The following is a 21751-nucleotide window of genomic DNA, read 5'->3' as shown; positions in this document are numbered from 1 at the left end:
ATGTAAATTCATTTAAGAGGCAAGCTAATCCTTTATGAAAGTTAAATAGGCTCAATAAGATTAAGGAATTCATTCTCTCTAGTTTGATCCATTTGGAGAAGTAATTCGATGGTTAGAAATGATTATAGTGTTAAAGTGTCTACCTTTCACCCCTCCTCATTCTAGCCTCTATTGTGTCATGAAGACAATTAGCCCTCCTTCATTACATAAATCCTTGAAGTAAGCCAAGAGAGCTATCTTGTTCCAAATTCTCTCCTCCAAATGAAACATGTTCAGCTTTCTCAAGTGCACCATCCTGCTATAATGTTCAGGCACTGACTCTGAAATATAATCTTCTCTTCTCTTCAGTATCTTTTGGTTTAATTAAAGGACTTGAAAACTGAACTTCCAGGGGAGAGCACAATACTCCTGCTACAGTGGAGATGTTTCATCTTACTTTTATTTCTGTTTGTGCAAAATTCAACTTATTAAAACTCAATGCCAACAATCCTTTAGCTACTCAAATTAATGTATTTGAACTAACAGCAGTGTTGATTAGAAAATAATCAAATGTACTATATAAATAATAAACTGCCCAAATCATCTTTTTCCTAAAGTCAATGAGGTATAAATGAAGAGTAAATGATGAAGAGAAAGTATTATTTTCGAATTTTAAATGAAAAAATTAAAATATAGTTTAAATGATACATTTAGATCCATAAATAGGGAGTAAAAATTAATGTGGACTTGTCCAAGTGCAGTACATCACATTTGTTACATCATGTTACTGTTTCATATTTTCCAGACACATCATAATAGTTACCATGAATAAAATTTTGCAAATAAAGTTTGTTTTTTCAGTGAAAATATATATTCTGAATTCCTTTATTCACTCATATTCATTTATAAATATGTAAAGAAAAGGCTACAAGTTTAAAACTTTTGAAAAGCAGGAGCATTTTCTTAAACTACCAGCCTTTAATTCAAGCTAGTAGTAATTTTTCTGGATTCTGGACTGAATGAAAGCATTTTAAGCTAAGAATTTTATGATATAAAAAATATAAGAATTGTGTGCTTAAATGAAAACTTACTATGGATTCAAAAGACTTTGTATGGAAATAAAAGTCATTTCAATAAATGATAATGATACCACTTTCATCATCATTTTAGTTTCTTTGTAGCAATAGGTCCAGCAAATCCATTAGAGCAGAAAGCTATATGTTGACTTCCCCTATACCACACCAAGGCATCTATCCTGAACAACAGGAACCAGGACACAAGGACACATGCACCTCCATGTTTATTGCAGCACTGTTCACAATTGCCACAATGTGGAAACAACCCAGATGCCCCACCACAGATGAATGGATCCAAATGTTGTGGTATCTATACACAATGGAATATTATGCAGCCATTAGAAAGGACAAAATAATGGCATTTGCAGGGAAATGGATGGAACTAGAAGAAATCATGTTGAGTGAAGTAAGCCAAGGTCGAAGAGACAAAGGGCACATGCACATGGTCTCCCTGATAAGTAGATGTTAAATCCAAAACATAAGGTGATACCATAAAGTGAACAAGACTTGAGAAACAAAGGACCTCCACTCATCTGGTCGAATCACTATTAAATAACACCATGCTGCTGATCACACATATGGTATATATGTGCACACTGGAGGGAAACTAGGAGGAAGACATAGAACTAGAGGGAATAAGGGGAAAAATACAACCATGGGACCCATCAGCTGCACTGGACATTGATCAAAACGAGCCAAGCAACTCAATGGCAGCGATGGGAGGGAGGGAATGAGTGTGAAAGAGGGAACAGCTGTCACGATGCAAAAGGAAAGGAATGTACACATCACCGGATGTGGAAGAAAGAACTGTATAGTCAAAGCCCATAGAACTCATAAACATTATAGACCATGATAGACAATTTGCCCATAAAAGTTAGAATGTGTGAAGTTAACTAGGCATCACTATCCCACAATACTGTAAAATTTGTGAAATTATGTAATCACTTAATCACAATAAAGAATTTTCAAAAAAAAAAAAAAAAAAAGAAGTGAGAGTTCGGGTGGAATTCTGCCTCACAGACTGTAGCCAATATCCAGAAAACAGCAAGAAATTCTTTGAGTCGGGTTTTAAATAGCCTTGGTATGTGCTGGTGAATCCATTCTTAGATTTTCAGGCACAGACAGCTGCACTTGTTTTTATAAATTGTTCACATATATCATGGAATAATGTCACAAAAACTTTTTCACTTGAAAACCATATTTTCCTCTAAGTTCTGGGGTGTTTCGAACAAGCTTCCAAAGCAATTTAGGCAAAACAAATTATAATATCCACATCATTAATTACAACTTTTTTCCCAAGGGTAGGGGAGTATCCCAGGCTGGATACACCATAGCAATATCGCAGCCTGGCAAACAATGTTCATTTGTAACAGAGCCAGCTACAAGTCAACCTCTCCCCTTCTGTCACAGTGACACTGCCGAGATCTTTTGAAGGACTGTCATGTGACTTTGTCATATTTTACTGAATTCTGGTGTCTCTTATTCTCAGGAGCCTCATTTGGACCTGGTTCACTTCAATCTGCATTCTACAACTCCTATAAAATGAGATATAGGTGATCAAAAAACTTTTCCTTATTGTTTTATTCTTTCATTCAAAGACAATTAAGTGAAAATTCTGTTCTATACCTGGGAAATGGAAACATCTGGAGGTGTGGGGTTTACAGCAGCGGCAGTAATTGGCTCACATTTTTTGTTGTTGTTTCTTTGTGAGTTAAGGTAAAAATCATGGACATACAAAGCTTGAAGATTTATCACTGAATCTAAATAAGGCCACATAATATATATATATATATATATATATATATATATATATATATAAACATCTGAGTGTAGTTTTCTTCATAGTAATATAATATCTACATGCCAAGGGCATTGTGTTGAAACATTAAGAAAAATTCTGAAAGCCTTTATTCTAATTTTAGTCATTTTGGCAGTTTCCTGACATGTTTGCTAATTCATAACAAGTAAAAGATTCAGACACAATAACACTTCAAATTTTATTTTCTCAGTTGAATACACAATTTTTCTTTGGACAAAATCTTGTTTTCCAGGCCCAGCCATATTGTGTGAGTTCATCAAACAAGCACAAATCATTAACCAGGGACACAGATATATTGCTGTAACAGAAGGTGGTCTAATCTCTACAGAGAAAATTAAGTGTGTGCTTCTAACTACACCTCACATATTGACAGCATCATTAAAACAATAACCCAGGAGTGTTATCATTGCACACATCTTATTTTCCTAACAGCTTTGTCTTTAAAGTTATATGCTCTGCATTTCCATCATCTCATTTCCTGTCAGTAATAAAAACAGAACATCTATATTCATCCAAAAGACTTAAGTGGAAGGTTCCCCACATATGCCACAGAAATCTGAAAAATGATTTAAAGAAAATACCTTTCCTAGTTCTTACTCCTTTTCCTACCATTCACAATTCTTTTTCTTAAAGTGAGATTGTTACTGGTAGTTGAATCTAAGGCTTTGTACATGCTAGACAAGCACATTATCACTTGAGCTATACCTCTAACCCTGTCCTTTTTGTAAAGTTTGACTTAGCTTTGGCCCAGGTTAGCCTGGAACTTACATTCCTCCTGCCTCTAACTTCAAGTAGCTGGGACTATGAACAAGTGGTGCCATGTCCACATCATAATTAATGTCTAATGGACATAAATATGAGTATAAGATAATTTAATTTTAACAAGTCATCCATCTATCTCAAATATGGACATTGAATATTGTTTAAGTCAAGAGAAACCTGCTTTAGGCGGTATATCTTCAGGGATGTAGTTTCCTGTAATTATGACAACCAGGAGAACCAATTAAACAGTTAAATACTAAAGTTAAACTAAAAAATTAAATAATAATTATAATAAAGTCCCTTTTACAACAAAACCATAGAATTTCAATAAGTGTAGCCATAACATTAATATAATATGATAGGCAGATGTATTTTTTTAACATTTCTATAACATAATAGAAATCAATTTCCAAAAGCTGACTATAAATTCATGGAAATTTTGGCTTATTTTCATGAAACAATATATTCTGAAAGAGATGACTGGTATAATCCCTATTAATTTTCAGAGAAATCCAAAATGTTGTTTTTTTAGATTATATAAGAATAATATTTAAATAATGTGAACCATAATGAATAAAATAATAAATGGAAGAACATTTAATGTAAGAATAACACATTATTTTTCACAAAAATTTAAATAACAAGGCTAGCCTCCAGGACTTTGTAGAGAGCTACGATCATTTATTAATGTGCAACTTATGCATTTATATATTGGTAATATTAGGGGAAAATCTTGAATTGTTTCTATAAATCATACTTAGGATAATTTATCATCTATCTCTAAAAAATGAGCAATAAAACCAGTGAAAAGTCTCCTAAGGACATAAGTCTCCTAAAGGACATAAACAGAGTTCAGTATTTGCTAGGATTTAAACTTTCAATAGATACCTGGGCTGAATACATTGGAAAAGGTGAGTGAGTTTAAGGCACTTAGCATGGGATTAGTTCAAGACCCTCTTGCATTGCAAAATATATTACACCATTGCTCTGATATTTCCAGCCACCAGTCTTTAAAAAAAAAACAAATTACCACTACGTTATTGAAAGTGAGATTTTCATTCAAACATTTCTAACTATAACTCATGTGTTTCTTTCTCAAATGTTATCAGCTGACTGAAGCTTCCTTGCTGTACTATGCCTTTTCCTTATATTTTACTTCATTTTTTAATGCCTTTTTATTTCACATAGTATCACAACAGCTCTAGGGAAGACTGAAATCACAGGTGTTTTGTAATGAAGGGAAGTGAATTTTTGAGGGTGATTTATTTGCACTAAAATCCATTTGGGGTTTAAATACTATTTGTATTATGCAAATGGCTCCCATAACATTCTCAGAACTACTATTAAAATAATTTTACTATTAAAATGATTACCATGAGAATTAATATGAAACATTTTTCAATTTTCATAAAGAAAATTAATGAAATTTTTGTTCTGATATTCTACTCAAATGTTTCCAAGAATAATGAAACTCATTTAAAATCCTTCCACATAAAATGTCTCTTCTCTGGCAATAATATAATTTTCAAGGTACTGGATTTCTTTTCCCTAAATTTCATGTTTTCTCCTTTTTAAACTTCACTTCTTGGTGCACATAACATTATGCATTTTATTACAGCAAGCAGGAGCATTTCAAAGGTAGAAACTAAACCAAATTCTCCAGACAACATAAATACAGATATTTTTCTGTTTAATGATGTGAACCCCAGAGAGTAAGCAAAACCTAAGTCAGAAGAAAATTAATATCTGCCTGTAATTATTTTATAACCAATTCCCTAGACAATATAGGTTACTGGGATCAATTAACATCTTTTTAGACATTTATAAAAATCATCCCCTGCCCCAGGAACTAGAAAATATTATTCCAATAAAGACTGCTCTTACTTCCTTTGTCCTCCAAAATTCACACATTGCTTTTCCTTCATTTTTCTTTTTTTGTCGGGCATGGGGCTTGAACTCTGGGACTGAGCATCCTTCATTTTTCTTTAGTGTTCAACTATCACCTGTGTTATCCTTGAGCTTTCTTGTACATACTTGTAACCACTAACCTTTTAGAATAAAGATTAGAAAAGGAATAAATGGAACACACACACGTATAGAGAATAAAACATTGTTTTGAACTGTACAAATGAATTTTGCTGTCATCTAGCCTCACCAAGCTCAATTTCATAGAAAATTATATCCTTTCTTTTTAAAAAAATATATTTTTTAATGTAAAGATACTCTACAGAGGGGTTGCAGTTACATGAGTAAGGTAAAGAGTATATCAGAAAATCATATTCTTTCCCTCAGTGAAAATCACCTAAGGATTAAACAGAGATTCCAGGGTAGTCCAACATTCTCTGCAAGAGCTCAGATAGGAAATACTTTAGGACATGGTTAGAAATATTCTTTGTCACTCATTTTTGTTTTATTTCTTTCCTTTAAATGAGGAACAATTTTTCTTTTCTTTTTGGTGAGGGGAGTCACTTGTAAGGCTTGAATGCTTTTGCTAGCCTAGCACTCTATCCTTTTCAGCCAAAGTACCACTTGCTTTTTCCTAGTTGTTAATTGGAGATCAGGGTCTCATGGACTTTCCTACCCAGGCTGGTTTTGAATCACAATCCGCATATCTCAGACTTCTGAGTAGCTACATTTATTGGTCTGAGCCACCATGCCTGGCTGGAACGAATCATTTTCCGCATTTTTCCTGTAACTATGAAAAGCATCTTTGCGAATGGGTAAAGCAATTTTGTGCAATGCTCAGAACCTATATATTTCACCTTCAAATCTGAGTCACTATGGAATGGCATAAACCCTCAAAATGCCTGGCCTCTGGTTTGATTCTCTTGGCTACTTTGTTGTAGGCCTTTGCTGAAATTTCCTGACCACCTTCTCTCTGAAGCACTCACCAAGCTGAATTCAGTATATTGTGGCTTTAAATATGCAAAATTTGGGAGTTCACTAGGGGTGTGGCTTCACTGAAAATAAAAAGCATAGGTGTTCAAGCTCTTTCCTCCCAAGAAGAGAGAAACACTAAAACCAGTGCTAGTTAGCTAAACCAAAATGAGTTAATGGAGAAAATACTAGCTTATCTTTCCCAGAGCTTGGAGTTCTGTTTTGGCCAAGACACTGCAATTTTCTTCTCTTTCCTCTGGGCATCTATCCAGCAACAAGAGCATAGGAAGTGCTGAGAACTTATAAAAGCCAGTTCTGCATGGCTTGGGCTATTCTATTCCTTTATCTCAGAAACTGGCTAGCTAAGCATTACTTCTTTGGAACCTTTTATGTCCACTAAACTCATTATCTTTAAACATTTATCAAGACACAACTACATGGGAAGGCACCCAGTCAGATCCTAAAGCTTGTCACTGAGAAACTCTCTGTACAAATGGGTATTTTATAAGCTACGCATTCAGTGACCCCTGGAACCTCCTCTTCCTCAAGCTAATTCCACAAAGAGCTGGTTTGATTGTAGAAAAATTGGTAAGATAATGAAAATACTGCTCAGCATTTTATGTCAAAAACTGACCTCTTATGCCTTTGCACGAAATAATACTATATCATTGTATTTATATCAAATTAATCAAAATTATCCTTAATGATAATATTCAAACTTTGATCTGGCTTACTTCCTTCTTTGGTTGTTTCACCTGCAGCACAGTCACGAGACAGCAGGAAGAGCCAAAGTCTCTTGTGCAGGTCACGCTGTACAGGCCAGTGCAATAGAACTTAGATCTAAGGAAGAACAAATGCTATCTAAAATTTCGTTTTTCTTTTTGCAAAACACTTGGTTTTAACTCCTGATTATTGGTTTCCAAGCCTACAAAGAAATCATTTTGTACTGAATGCCTGGAAACTTGACTATAATAGTGCTAATATTAAATGTTAATGGCCCTTTAGGCTCATTATCCAGGATACCATGTGTTGAGTACATACCTCCAGCTCTATATTCTTATCATGAGTCCTTACTTCTATTGGTACATACTCAGTTAGCCAATATTTTAAACAATGAGATCTCAGAATTGTGCTAAGGCCAGATTGCTTAACGTTGACTGCATCTGCATTGAATCTGCTATAAGCCTCCACCATTATCACATCGATTCTAGGAACTATTTGGTTTAGGATACATTTCTGTTACATTTTTAAATTCTAAGGTGATTGGATCTAGTATTGAGAGCCTACATATTTGACCCTGCATGGGCAGAAAAAGGTAAATGGAAAAGTCCAATTAGCAATAATGTAATGAATGGTAAGTCCTGTGATGAGTTATGAAATACTCTTGTAAGTTAAAATTCAATACAATTTTGTGAAGAATGTTTTTTCCGGGACTGGGAAGGTAGCTCAGTGGTAGAGTGCTTGTGTTGCATGCATGAGGCCTTGGATACCATTCAGCACCACATAACCAGAAAAAACAAGAAGTGGCACTGTGGCTCACATGGTAGAGCACTAGCCTTGAGCTGAAGAGCTGAGAGGCAGCGCTCAGGCCCCATGACCAACAAAAAAAAAAAAGTTTTTTTTCCTCTCCAAGTATCAAAAATGGTCCTCTGAATATAAAATAGCTTCTGACATGAATTTAGATCCCCTACCCAAAATCCAATGACCTTCCAATTAGATAAAGAAGGCAATTGACTAGCTGAGGCAACTGAGCAATGGGCTTGTCCTAGCTTTTATGTTTTAATGAATGAAGCTGAAGCTGTGCTTAGCATATGACTATTCCTCAGACTGTGACAAGGCCCACATTACTCTCTATTGAATGTCTCTTGTTTATGAGCTTTTTCAGTCTTGATGAGTGGAATAGTCCTTGTTCTCACGTGTATATACTGGTTATTTTTGTCTGCTGCAGGTAACGTTAGTACCCTGCCTGTGGTTCTTACTTGGTGAATTATTTGTAGAAGCTTAGCTCTATTCCTTAGTTCAAGTAATTCTCTAAATTTAAACCACTGCCTAAAAAACATCCCAAACCAGACAGCCTGATTTGTTTACTCTTTTTCAGGAGACATGGCCTGGAGTGCTTTTATTTTCAGTACCTACAGTCTATTGTTAATGAATATACATCGTCTTATTTGTTTCCGAGAGAGAAGGCAATGATGGTGTATGTTACCCTTTTAATTTGAAGTCCATCTGTCTATTATTTTTTTAAGTATAAAAACAGATGGAGAAGATCTGGACTAAAAGGTGCTGGTATTAGGCCTATTGAGAAAAGCATTAGTGTTTAGAGAGAAGCTGAAATAGATCAGTTTCACAACTAAATTTCTTTAAAAGATGTCTAGTCTCATGAATACTCCTTTCTTATCACATGTAAAGGGACTAGAAGAGTAGTAGCTGCTTAAAAATTGTAGATGATTCCCTTCATTTTGGTTTGTGTAGTGGCATCTTCCATAATTAATTAATTTTCTAACTTTCTACTTTTTGATACCAAGAACTAAAAGATTAAAAAAAAATCTGACATATAAATTATCACCATGTCTACCATACTTGATTTGTGAGTAATTCATCAAAATTTTGGATGTGAGTAAATCACCTTGAATTAGAGTGAAATGTCCATCTCTTGGACAAAAAATGTACTAAATTTTGATCAAGAATGGGATTGCTAAGCAAATTAATCAAAAATCCCTTTCCTCAATGGAATATGATCTCAAAAGGCATGTTTACTTATGAAATAGCAAATCTAGTGCAATGCTCTTAAGAAAATTAAATTTTACAGATGTAAAGAGGTTTGGAATTTAAAACAAAGCATATCAAATTATTGATAAACGTATTTTAGCACAAAATTCAATGATTATATATGAGCATATTAACTTCTTAAAGAATTTAAAAGTAGCAAAATTTGAATGCATGAGAAAGTTGTCTAGTTCACAGTTTCTATTAAAAACAATCAAAATACTATATACTTCTACCATTTCTAATTCATCTTATGCACAGTTGTTTGGCTGAGTTAAAAAAACTCTCTACTATCCATCACTCAAATATATAGTATAACCTATGCCTAAAAACTCACGCGTCATTTAAAAATTTTTATTGTTATTATAAAGGTGTTTTACAGATGAGTTATAGTTACATAAATCAGGTAATGAGTGCATTTCTTTTTGGACAATTTCATCCCTTCCCTCTCTGTTAATTTTTCCCTCCTAGCACCCCTCACAAGTTGTATAGTTCATTTTCAACATAGTTGCTATTAAATAACAATGCTGCATTCGTTCACCCTTTGTACCCTCCATTTCTGTGCTCCCCTTGCCCTTGGAAGGACAGACAAATTAACAAGTAAGATAAAAAGAAAAAAAGAAGAAGAGAGCAACAGAGAAAACACCTCTTGTTTCCATTTCCTGAAGTTAATTTCAATAAATACTGTTTTATATATTCAGGTACACATAAACATTATGCCTTTTTGAAGCCTCCTTTGGTCTCACTGTATGTGAGTGCCCAGAGTCTTCCATAATTTATTATGTCCTAGAGTATTTTAGATCTTGCTTCTGCAAGAAAACATGTCATTTGTCTCTCTGAGCTTGGCTTATCTCACTTAACATGGTTTGTTTTAGGTCCATCCATTTCCCTGCAATTGGCATAATATTATTCTTTCTAAAGGTTGTGTAAATTTCCATGATGTATAGGTGCCACATTTTGTGATCCACTCATCTATACTAAGACATCTGAGCTGTTTTCATGACTTGGCTACTGTGAACAGTGCACAATGAATATGGATGTTGAAGTGTCTTTACAATATCCTGGCTTATGATGTTCTAGGTAGATGCCCAGTAGTCATATGTGTTGGCTGTAGGGAAGATCTACATTTAACATTTTGAGGAACTTCCAGACTGCTATCCAGAATGGTTGTTCCTTCCCACAGTGCATTTAGGGTTCCTATTCCTCCACATCCCCACCAATGTTTGTTGTTATTTGAATTCATTATGTTGGCCAATCTAACTGGAATGAGATGGAATCTTACAGTTGTTTTGACTTGCACTTCCTTTATGTCCAGGGATAATGAACACTTTTTCGTGTGTTTGCCATTCTTACCTCTTCTTCAAAAATACGTAGCTGCCATGTTGATTGTGGTAGAGTTGACATCCACATTAGTAAGATTAATAGAGAATATAAACAAAAGTTAACTTGATTACATAGGTATTTTCAAATACAGTTTGTCCACTGATGTCAGTAAAATTATGTTGCTCTTTTAGTGGATCATTTCATATGCACACTTATTCCCCTTACTGATGTACCTGCCATACAACGGTGCTGTTATCAATATATATCAGAGCCAGAGATTTATTAGACACTTCTCAGTGCTGGTGGAATGTGCTGAGCTCAGCACTGTGGCTAAATAAAAGGAAACACAATGTGAAGGCAGCATCTTTTCCATACAAAGTACCTAAGCAGATTTTCCTGCTGTGTAAATCTCCTTGCAGAAGTAATTTTCCATAGATAAATGAAGAGTAAATGTTTCTGCAGTTTGCTGCTGCAGTCCACCCGAGGACAAAGATGAAAACCATGTTGTCATAAATCACAAACAGCAGAGTGTAACATTACTCTCATATGGCTTTAACTTCCCTTCTGTGTGAGTGTGTGTGTGTGTGTGTGTGTGTGTGTGTGTGTGTATTCTCAGTTTATTCTGAACAGTGTAGTGGTATAGAACTTTATGTACCTATAGTAAATTACCATAATATACATTATATTATATTATATATGTACATATACGATATATAGGATACAGATATATATATATAATGTTTTCTCTGATGTTATAGTTAGTACTGGAAGCCAGAATACATTGGGAAAATTATATAACCTTTGATGTATGATTAAAAGTTATTTAGTAAAGGTTATATTTAAAAACATACTGTTAAATTACATGTGAAAATATTAGATTTAAATGTATTAATAATGTTAAAAATAAAAGCAAATGTTAAGAGAGTTGAGGGATAATTATATAAGCCCCCTAGACTTATATATTTCCATAATTCTTATAAAAACCATACTCAAATAACTGTGATTTGAATTTGTCATTATTCAACACTCAAGATATAACCTAAATCACATGTATGTCTTAGTAAAACATTCTTTTCAATTTCCTAAAATTGCCATTTGCAAATATATCATGAAGATACCAATTACCTTAGCAGACAGATCTAGAAACATTCCTATCATTCTCTGTATTTTCTATTTTAATAATTGAATTTTCAGAAAGGAACAGCAGCAAGTCCTGAAAAAATAACAAAAATGAATGATACACACTGATTTGTTGTTTGCATAGAAATAAAAACCCTTTTTGGACAAATGGGATTGCATGAAATTGCAGAGCTTCTGCATGGCAAAGGACATAGCTAGCAAGATCAATAGAAAGCCCATGTATTGGGAGAAGATCTTCACTAGCCATACAATGGACAAGGGTCTCATATCTAAAATATACCTGGAACTCAAAAAATTAAATCCCCCAAAACAAATCTTCAAAAAAACAACTGCCCACTAAATAAGTGGGCTAAAGACTTAAAGAGAAACTTCTCTGAAGAGGAAAGAAAGATGGCCAATAGACACATGAAGACATGCTCAACCTCTCTAGCCATAAAAGAAATGCAAATCAAAACAACATTGAGATACCACCTCACCCCATTAGAAAGCCTGTAATCAAAAACCTTAATAACAACAGATGCTGGAGGGGATGTGGTCAGAAGGGAACCTTACTAGATTGTTGGTGGAAGTGTAAACTTGTTCAACTACTCTTGAAAACAGTATGGAGGTTCCTCAAAAGACTCCACATAGAGCTCCCCTATGACCCAGCAATCCCACTTTTGGGCATTTACCCGAATGATCACAAACAAGACCACACTAAAGCTACCAGCATAACTATGTTTATTGCAGCATTATTTACCATAGCTAAGATATGGAAACAACCCAGATGCTCCTCAGTAGATGAATGGATCAAGAAAATGTGATATATATACACAATGGAATTCTATGCCTCCATCAGAAAGAATGACATTGCCCCATTTGTTGGGAAATGGAAAGACTTGGAAAAATTATATTAAGTGAAGTAAGCCAGGCCCAAAGAAACACAGGTCCCATGGTTTCCCTTATTTGCAATAACTAGTATATGTCTGAGTCAAGAAGAAAAGGTCAGCTGGGCGCTGGTGGCTCACGCCTGTAATCCTAGCTACTCAGGAGGCTGAGATCTGAGGATCGCGGTTCAAAGCCAGCCCGGGCAGGAGAGAACGTGAGACTCCTATCTCCAATAAACTACCAGAAAACCGGAAGTGGCGCTGTAGCTCAAGTGGTAGAGAGCTCGCCTTGAGCTGAAGAGCTGAGGGACAGCGCCCAGGCCCAGAGTTCAAGCCCCACGACCGACAAAAAAAAAAAAAAGAAGAAAAGGTCAGGTAAGTTGATGTTAGGGGAATGAACATCAAAATAATATTTGAATTTTTTTTCTTTCATGCAATTGTTTCTAACATATTTATAAAATGATTTCTATGTTGCTTTGTATGTCCCTCCCCCATTGTATAACCCCTGCTTTCACTGTATTTGATGTTGATATAATTTGTGGAATGGAAGGGAAAAAATAAATCGTTTAAATAGGGATACAGGTGGACCCATTGCAACAATGAGATGTACAAGTCGTTATGTCAAAAATGAACTTTACAACTTTGGTGGGGGGGTGGGAGATTCAGGTGGGGGAAGGTAGAGGGGAGTATGGGAAGGGATGGGAAGGGGAAACAAAGAGGAGGTAACAATGCTTCATAAGAAATGTTCTCATTATCTTGCCCATGTAATTGTAACCCTTCTGTACAGTATTTTCACCATAAAAAAAATTCTAAAAAAAAAAAAAATGTACTCATTATCTTGCCCATGTAATCGTAACTCCTGTGTACGGCATTCTCACAATAAAAACAAAACAAAACAAAAAAAAACCTTTTAACTTTATTCTAGAGAACTAAATTTAGAATTATCTATGAATTATTTATATGCACATAAAGCCTAATTTGTTATTTTTTAAACTTTCTGTTTCTTCAAAGCATGCTAACTCTTGAAAGAGTACACATATAAAACATGTGTCTTTGTTATATGCTTATATATTTAGGGTTATGTACAGATGCATATGTATATTTTTATAAATATAAATATATACACATGAAATTATCATTCCAATTGACATTAACAGAAACAATAAGAACCAAGAGTCAGAGCACCCTAGGAGAATTATGTAACTACTTTGTTTTATGATATAAATAAACTGAAGATTATTTTTAACCGTCTGGGCACCTCACCGTGTCTGACCATGAATTTGATGTGCTATACAGCATGCAGCTGTGAAATGACTGTGTGGTGTTTGAATTTGCAAACTATTCTTTACTTTTTCACAACTTTACTTCAACATGCACAACCAGACAACCACCTCTAAGCCTGTTCACATCCTCTCCTCCTGGAAGATATTTCCAACTTATCTAGTGAGGAACCTTCTTCATGACAGTTTGTTCTTCATCCAACTATCCTCTTTAGCCAAACTCAGCTCACAGATTTGTGTTGACTTTCTGGTTAATAGAATAAATTTGAAATCCTATATTTTTATACTGAGTACAAACATTTATACCATTGATATTTTCCTAAAAAGCGAGGTGCACTTCTCTTTCAAGCAGAAGAAAAGATAATCCCAATGCATTTTCTTTTTTCCATTTTGGATTCTTTCTTCTTATCTGCTTCCTTCTCATTCCACATTTCTTTTTTTTTTTTTTTTGGTCAGCCGTGGGGCTTGAACTCTGGGCCTGGGCACTGTCCCTCAGCTCTTCAGCTCAAGGCAAGCACTCTACCACTTGAGCTACAGAGCCACTTCTGGTTTTCTGGTGGTTTATTGGAGATAGGAGTCTCATGGTCTCTCCTGCCCGGGCTGGCTTTGAACCACGATCCTCAGATCTCAGCCTCCTGAGTAACTAGGATTACAAGAGTGAGCCACCAGCGCCCGGCTCACATTTCTATTTTTTAAAGATCTGCAACATTGTTTTATTTTACTTTATTTTATTTTTATTGTGAAAATACCGTTACAATTACATGGACAAGATAATGAGTACATTTCTTATCATGCATTGTAGCCTCCTCCCTTGTTTATCCTTCCCATCTCTTCCCATCGCCCCACCCTTGCCCCCCCCATTCCTCCCCGGCCCCCCCCCCACCAAAGTTGTAAAGTTCATTTTTGACATAACATTTTGTACATATCATTGTTGTAATAGGTCCACCTGAATCCCTATTTGTTTTTTCCCTTCCCCTCCACAAATTATACCAACATCATATACAATGAAAACAGGGGTTATACCGTGGGGGAGGGACATACAAAGCAACAAAGAAATATTTTATAAATATGTTAGACACAATAGCAAGAAAGAAAAATCATTTGAGTCCTTAACTTGGGGTTCATTTCACTTAACATCAACTTATCTGACCATTTCTGCTTCTCTCAGACATATACTAGTTATTGCAAATAAGGGAAACCATGGGACCTGTGTTTCTTTGGGCCTGGCTTACTTCACTTAATATAATTTTTTCCAAGCCTTTCTTTTTCCTAACAAATGGGGCAATGTCATTCTTTCTGATGGAGGCATAGAATTCCATTGTGTATATATACCGCATTTTCTTGATCATTCATCCACTGAGGGGCATCTGGGTTGGTTCCATATCTTAGCTATGGTAAATAATGCTGCAATAAACATAGTTGTACTGGTAGCTTTAGTGTGGTCTTATTTGTGATCATTCGGGTAAATGCACAAAAGTGGGATTGCTGGGTGATAGGGGAGCTCTATGTGGAGTCTTTTGAGAAACCTCCATACTGCTTTCAAGAGTGGTTGAACAAGTTTACGCTCCTACCAACAATCTAGTAAGGTTCCCTTCTGACCACATCCACTCCAGCATCTGTTGTTATTAAAGTTCTTGATTACAGCCCTTCTAATGGGTTGAGGTGATATCTCAATGTTGGTTTGATTTGCATTTCTTTTATGGCTAGAGAGGTTGAGCATGTCTTCATGTGTTTATTGGCCATCTTTCTTTTCTGTTCAGAGAAGTTTCTCTTTAAGTCTTTAGCCCACTTATTTAGTGGGCAGTTGTTTCTTTGAGGATTTGTTGTTGGGAGATTTAATTTTTTGAGTTCCAGGTATATTTTAGATGTGAGACCCTTGTCATTCTACATTTCTTAATATTTGCTAAGTACTGGACTTCAAGATAGTTACTGAGAATTTATATGTGACAAATCATACTTCAGATGTTGAATTTTCATTTTTTCTGGACTATCTGTATTCTGAAAATATTCATTTATGTTACTGTGTTGAAACCCTCAGCCAATCAGCTCAGGAGTAAATAGTTAACCTTACAGTGTACTGCTTTGCTAAGCTATGATATTCAGTGCATTAGTTAGAGTAAATGCAGTTTTTAATTGGAGATTTTTTTATAATTGTTAATTAGAAGTAGATTTTTTAATTAGAAATAGTACCCCATTATGAATCAGCAACATCTCTATAAGCAGCTTACATTTATTATTTATTGATCAAGATTGCATTTATGTCATCCTCACTATGATCAAACTTTAAGGAGATTTCTTTCTGATGATAGCTTTCCAATCTTCCTTTCCTTAGGACATGTATTTTATTTTTTTTCTCATTCAAGTTTTGCTACTTTTATTGAGATATAACTGACAAAAAATTGTTTGCATTTAAGACAGTCAACATGATTGACAATCTTGATGATTTGACATATATACTTACTGTGAATAATTACCATAGTAGTTATGAAGGTACTATTGCAATAAACATGAAGATCCTATATAGGAAAAACAAAGCCCACAAACACTCATTATATGGATAACTCAGGTAAGCGTGTAGAGGGTCATAGGGCTTCAACAGGTTTTTGGAAGTCTTGTTCCCTTTCAGCTTGGCTCAGCAAACATCTCAGGGTGCGGGGGGAGCAGGGCAGAGCCCTCATTCAGGTCTTTGGTAGCCCACTCCCCTATTTTGCTCTTTTACCTTCATATCAAGCATGAACTACTACTGGCTTTAGGAATAATTATGCTTATGTAGGATGTTCTTAGGAACACAGGATCTAAGGTTGAATTCTGGGTCTCCTTAGGTAATTTTAAGCTTTATCTAATTCATTCCTATTATGCACTACTTTCATTAGTGTATATTAATTGTGTGAAGCAATGTGATTCATTGTGACATTTTCACGCAGGTATGTAATGTACTTCCATCTTATTCACCTTTTGCTTTACCTCACTATTTGCCTTCCAATTCCCTCTTCTCTCTCTTCCATAACACTAATAATCCCTATTTTAGTTTTATATAAATATCCATTGTGTGTAGAACATTAACCAATCATTCTGTTGTTTTTAATCAACAATTATTCTTCATTATTGATGCAGAATTGTGTATATAGGTTGTAGGCCCACACAGACTAAATTTTCATTCTAATTTTTCTACTTTGTAGCTATGGCACCTTGAGCAGGTCCCTCAATCTGTTTGTATGTCAGTTTCCCCTTTGGTAAAACAAAGATGATTCAGTTTTGTAAGGTCAAATAAGCTAACAAATAAGCTCTTTGAATAGTGCCTTGTACAAAGTAGTTAGTGAAGAGAGTTTTAGTTCTGTATTTAAATTTTTAAGACTTTTTCCTGTTTGCTATATTTAAATTAAAAATTAAGGTGTAAAAAACAGTGCTAGATGAACTACCTTACATATGTAACTGTAACCCCTCTATACACCACCTTAACAATAAAGTTAAATTGAAAAAAATAAAGCACACAAAAAAGAGTGCTAGAGAGCTAAGACCATGCAAGGGCACCTATTACTCAGTTAATCTGAGGAACTATTCCATTCATAAGAGTCTACTGTAGCATCATACTAAAGTGATCATCCTCATCATGCTTAAAACATAATAGGCAAAGAATTCATCTTTTGTCTAGGCAGTCATTTTATTGTTTCTTTATCCCTCTCCTTTCATTCTGTTCTATCCATTTCCTCTCAGAGATTAGGACTTGGTTAAATTCACTCTTTCCTTTTACCTCTTCACATCCCTCTAATCCTATTTTTCCCCACAATTCTCCCTAAACAAAAGGACACATATTTTATAAAACCTGGAAATGTAAATATTTTCTGTTCCTCCCTGTGGATAAAATCATCTTTCATCCTCTTTATATTTTTGACAACCTAGGATTGTCACTCTCAAGTTAAAAAGAAAGCCAACTCCAAGTCATTGAAGGCATGGCCCAGTCATAACTGTTTTCAGTCAGCTCACACCAGATTTTTGCCATCACAAACCTTGGAAAACTCTAAAGGACCCTGCAGCCCTTTGAGCCATAATATAACACCATCAACAAAGTTTAGAATAGTGTCCTCCATTCCTGACTTAATCTTTGATGTTTATATTGCTATTGAGGAATTCATTGGTGAGAATTATTGAAATTAGGCAGTTTGAAAATGAAATTTAGTAAAAAAGTTAGTAAAAAGATAATTTTAACATTTGCCTTGCTAACCAGGTTTCAATCAAAATTCTGATTAAGGCAGAAGTTTATTTAAATTTGTCTTAATTGAAACATTAAATTGTACATATTATGAGTATTATATTATATATGCTACATATTATGAGTATTATATTATGTATACTACATATTATGAGTATTATAATCTGATAACTATCATAGATTGTGCATGCATATACTATATTTTTTATTATTTCTTATGATGAAAACTTTCAGGTGGGCACCAGTGACTCACACCTTTAATCCTAGCTATGAGTAGGAGGCTGAGATCTGAGGATCGCAGTTCAAAGCCAGCCGAGGCAGGAAAGTACGTGAGACTCTTATCTCCAATTAAACACCAGAAAACTGGAAGTGGCACTGTAGTTCAAGTGGTAGAGCACTTGCTTTGAGCTGAAGAGCTCAGGGACAGCACCAGGCCCAGAGTTCTAGCTTCATGACTAGAAAACAACAGCAACAACAAAAGAAAATCTTTCAAAATATTTTCTTGTAGCTTTGTTGAATACACCATATATTATAGTTATCTATACTCAAGTCACTGTGCAAAAGCATATCAGAACTGTCACTTAATACCCATTGGTCAACATTTCCTATTTTAAATAAAGAGCAAAAACAGTTTTAACAGTATAAAATTCTAAACAGTATAAAATTCTTTCCACGGCCAATGTTTAAGAAAGAAAATACTATTTAAGAAAGAAAATATGAAGCAACAGGAGGAATACAAACTCTATGGAAATGTTTTAATACATTTCAAACAGATCATCCAATTGACAAAACTAAGTGCTTATTTTGAAGGAAGAACATAATTTCAGTCATGCTTGCTTATTTATTTAAGTAACACTGGGTATTAAATTTGCAGTTTCATACTTGCTAGAGAGATGTTGTACCACTTCCGTCACGCTTCTGAAACATTTTTGCTCATGCAAAATGAACATGCACACATAGTCGAAAAGAAAATACATGAAATTTCAACAGACATATATCGAAGTTATTGAGCTAAAGGTATTTTTTCTGTTCTTTAAGTTTTTGTCCAAGTTTTTAATCAACAACAACAAAAATGATAGTAAGTAAACCAATAGAGTAACTAGAAATATTGTTGTAAGGTGAGAATCCAGAGAAGCTACATTTCAAGAGGTCGAATCTTGGAAGCTTTATTAGAGCACTAGCAATCTGCAGGCAGCCAATTGTTACAAAGGTCTGTAGCCCACATATACACTTAATACTGTTAGGAAACAGACAAGAGAGGAAAGGAAGAACAAAACAATGCCAACAAACCAATTCAGCTCTGATGGAAAGGTGAATTGGGAAGCCATGGTGACTGGAGAGGAGCCAAGAGACAAGTGACATCTATGCTGTTCCCGTGCCTACCTAGGGTCAAGCCAGAGGGCAGGGTCACAGGATGCTCCCAGGCCCAGGCCCTGGACTTCAGGTTCAGTAATCCATCAGCCAAGTGCAGGTCCTTGTTCCAGGGATCCAGGCACACCCATTAGCTGAGAGAGGGTAGAGAGCTTTACCTTCACCCACCATGAAGACAAGAAGGCAGACCATACCATCCACCATGTGGATGGAGGCTGCCAGACCTGTTCTTCTTACTTCAATATCTGGTAAAAAACTTTTATCTTTTGATTTTACCTTTTTCTTTTAAGGCACCATATGACATTAGGTATTCTCACATGCACTCACACCCAGACACAGAAACACACTACACACATGCACATAGAGATAGATTAGTTTGTGAAATTATATGCTGTTTCTGAAAGAAACAATGATTTTCTTAGCAGAGAAACTGCAATGATACCGAGTCATGAACGTTGGCATTCATGATTTTACTCTTCCCTTTTTTGTCATCATACAACATTTATCTAATATCTATCAGTTATCAGTCTATTTTCAATATCCTAAATTTACTTGCTCCATTATATTTTATTAAATCAGTGTGACAAATACTCCATCACTCGTGTTCTAATGCATCTGTCCCCTCGTTTATCCATGTCTTTACTTGAGTGCTGAATACATTTGGAGGATATTACATGCAAGGAAAATTTTTTTCACCTAAGTAATGGTCATTACCCTTAATTTGACCCTATGTATGGTAATCCTATTATGGTTCAAATGAGGTATGATCTATTTCCTAATAATGGTGCCATTTAAAAACTTGATCACTCTTATAACCAAAAATCTTCTCTTCTAACCTTTCAGGGAATGAAAAGCCTTCAGTTATAAACCACCAAATATTTTGTTATTCTACTTTCTTCTTCTTGATTTCTCACCACAGTCCACATGGGTGTTGTCCTTTATACTTGAATCAAATTTTATCCCTTCGTGTATTCAAATAAAAGTATAATTTTGAGTTTCCTATTGGATGACGTAAAAATTACTGGGAAATCAGAGTAGCAAGAAAATTCATATGAATCCTTCCTTTTCTCATTGGAGAGAAGGAAGGCATTTATCAAAGAATTCCAAATGTTAAGTACACACAAGAGAATTATGTGGCACAGAAGAGAAGCAGCTGACTCCTAGATTTCAAGTGCTTATATTTAGGAAAAAAAAAAACCACAATCCAGGTCAGTGTTGTAATGTCCTGGAAGCAATCCCTGTGTGAACTTACCTATAGGCATAAGGGAAGAGTAATCTTCTAGAAGATTCCTTTACATATGAAGAAAATAGCAAACTAGCTTTGACTGAATAATGAGAGGATCTAGCATGGAGCTGGAGGAACCTAAAATAAACCTTGACTTTAGAAGAGAGAAAAAAGCAGACGAACAACCTTATTGACCCAATATTATCTTAGCACTTTCCAGGAGATACAGGTGCTAATTGTCATTGGCAAAATAAAACTAAAAACAGATTCTGGCAACCCAGAAAGTTTAGTGACAAATACAGAAGAAAATTAAAACAATTTTATTTTTGCTCCATCATTAAAGTACGTAGAATATGATGTGCATCACAAGCAATCTCGTAAGAAAAAAATACTGCCATGATAAAAAGAAATCTCCCCATTTTTTCATTGTTATTGTAAAGGTAATGTACAGAGGTGTTACAGTTATATAAGTCATATATAGAGTACATTTCTTTTTGAACAATGTCTCCTCTTCTTTCATTTTATCTCAGGCTTTCCCTCCAATCCCCATCCACAAGTTGTAGAGTTCATTTTCAACCCAGTATCTAGTGAGTAGCACTGCTGCATTTTCATAAGTCTGCAGAGATGAACTATTGCATACATGTACTTAAGCTATACGCATTCCTGAAGTGAAGGTACCATATTTTTTCACACAAAGTAAACATTCATCCTTGTTGAGAAGAGTTTCTCTGTTACCTACAGGCTTTAACCAAAGTAAAAAATAAGTCCTCCATATCCATACAACAGAAGAGACTTATGCACTTAGGCCCCTATCTCCTCATGGAGACAGGGAAGATAGAGGTACTCTATGTATTGATGATTTAATTTCAAATATATAGGTACTGAGTTTTTGAGTAAGACATATTTGTCTCTTGAAATTTAAAAAAGATGTAGACTGGTACGTTTTGTTATTAATCAAAAAGGAAGCAAGACATTACAAATACATTATTTCTAAATTAACATGCCCTAACCAAAAGCAGTGGAGAGGGAGTGGTTAGAGGGTGAGAGGAAATTGTGG

The sequence above is a fragment of the Dipodomys spectabilis genome, unplaced genomic scaffold (genome assembly GCF_019054845.1).
Source record: "Dipodomys spectabilis isolate Male_0828 unplaced genomic scaffold, ASM1905484v1 ptg000197l, whole genome shotgun sequence".
NCBI classification, from domain to species: Eukaryota; Metazoa; Chordata; class Mammalia; order Rodentia; family Heteromyidae; genus Dipodomys; species Dipodomys spectabilis.
This window is presented reverse-complemented; position numbering follows the sequence as displayed.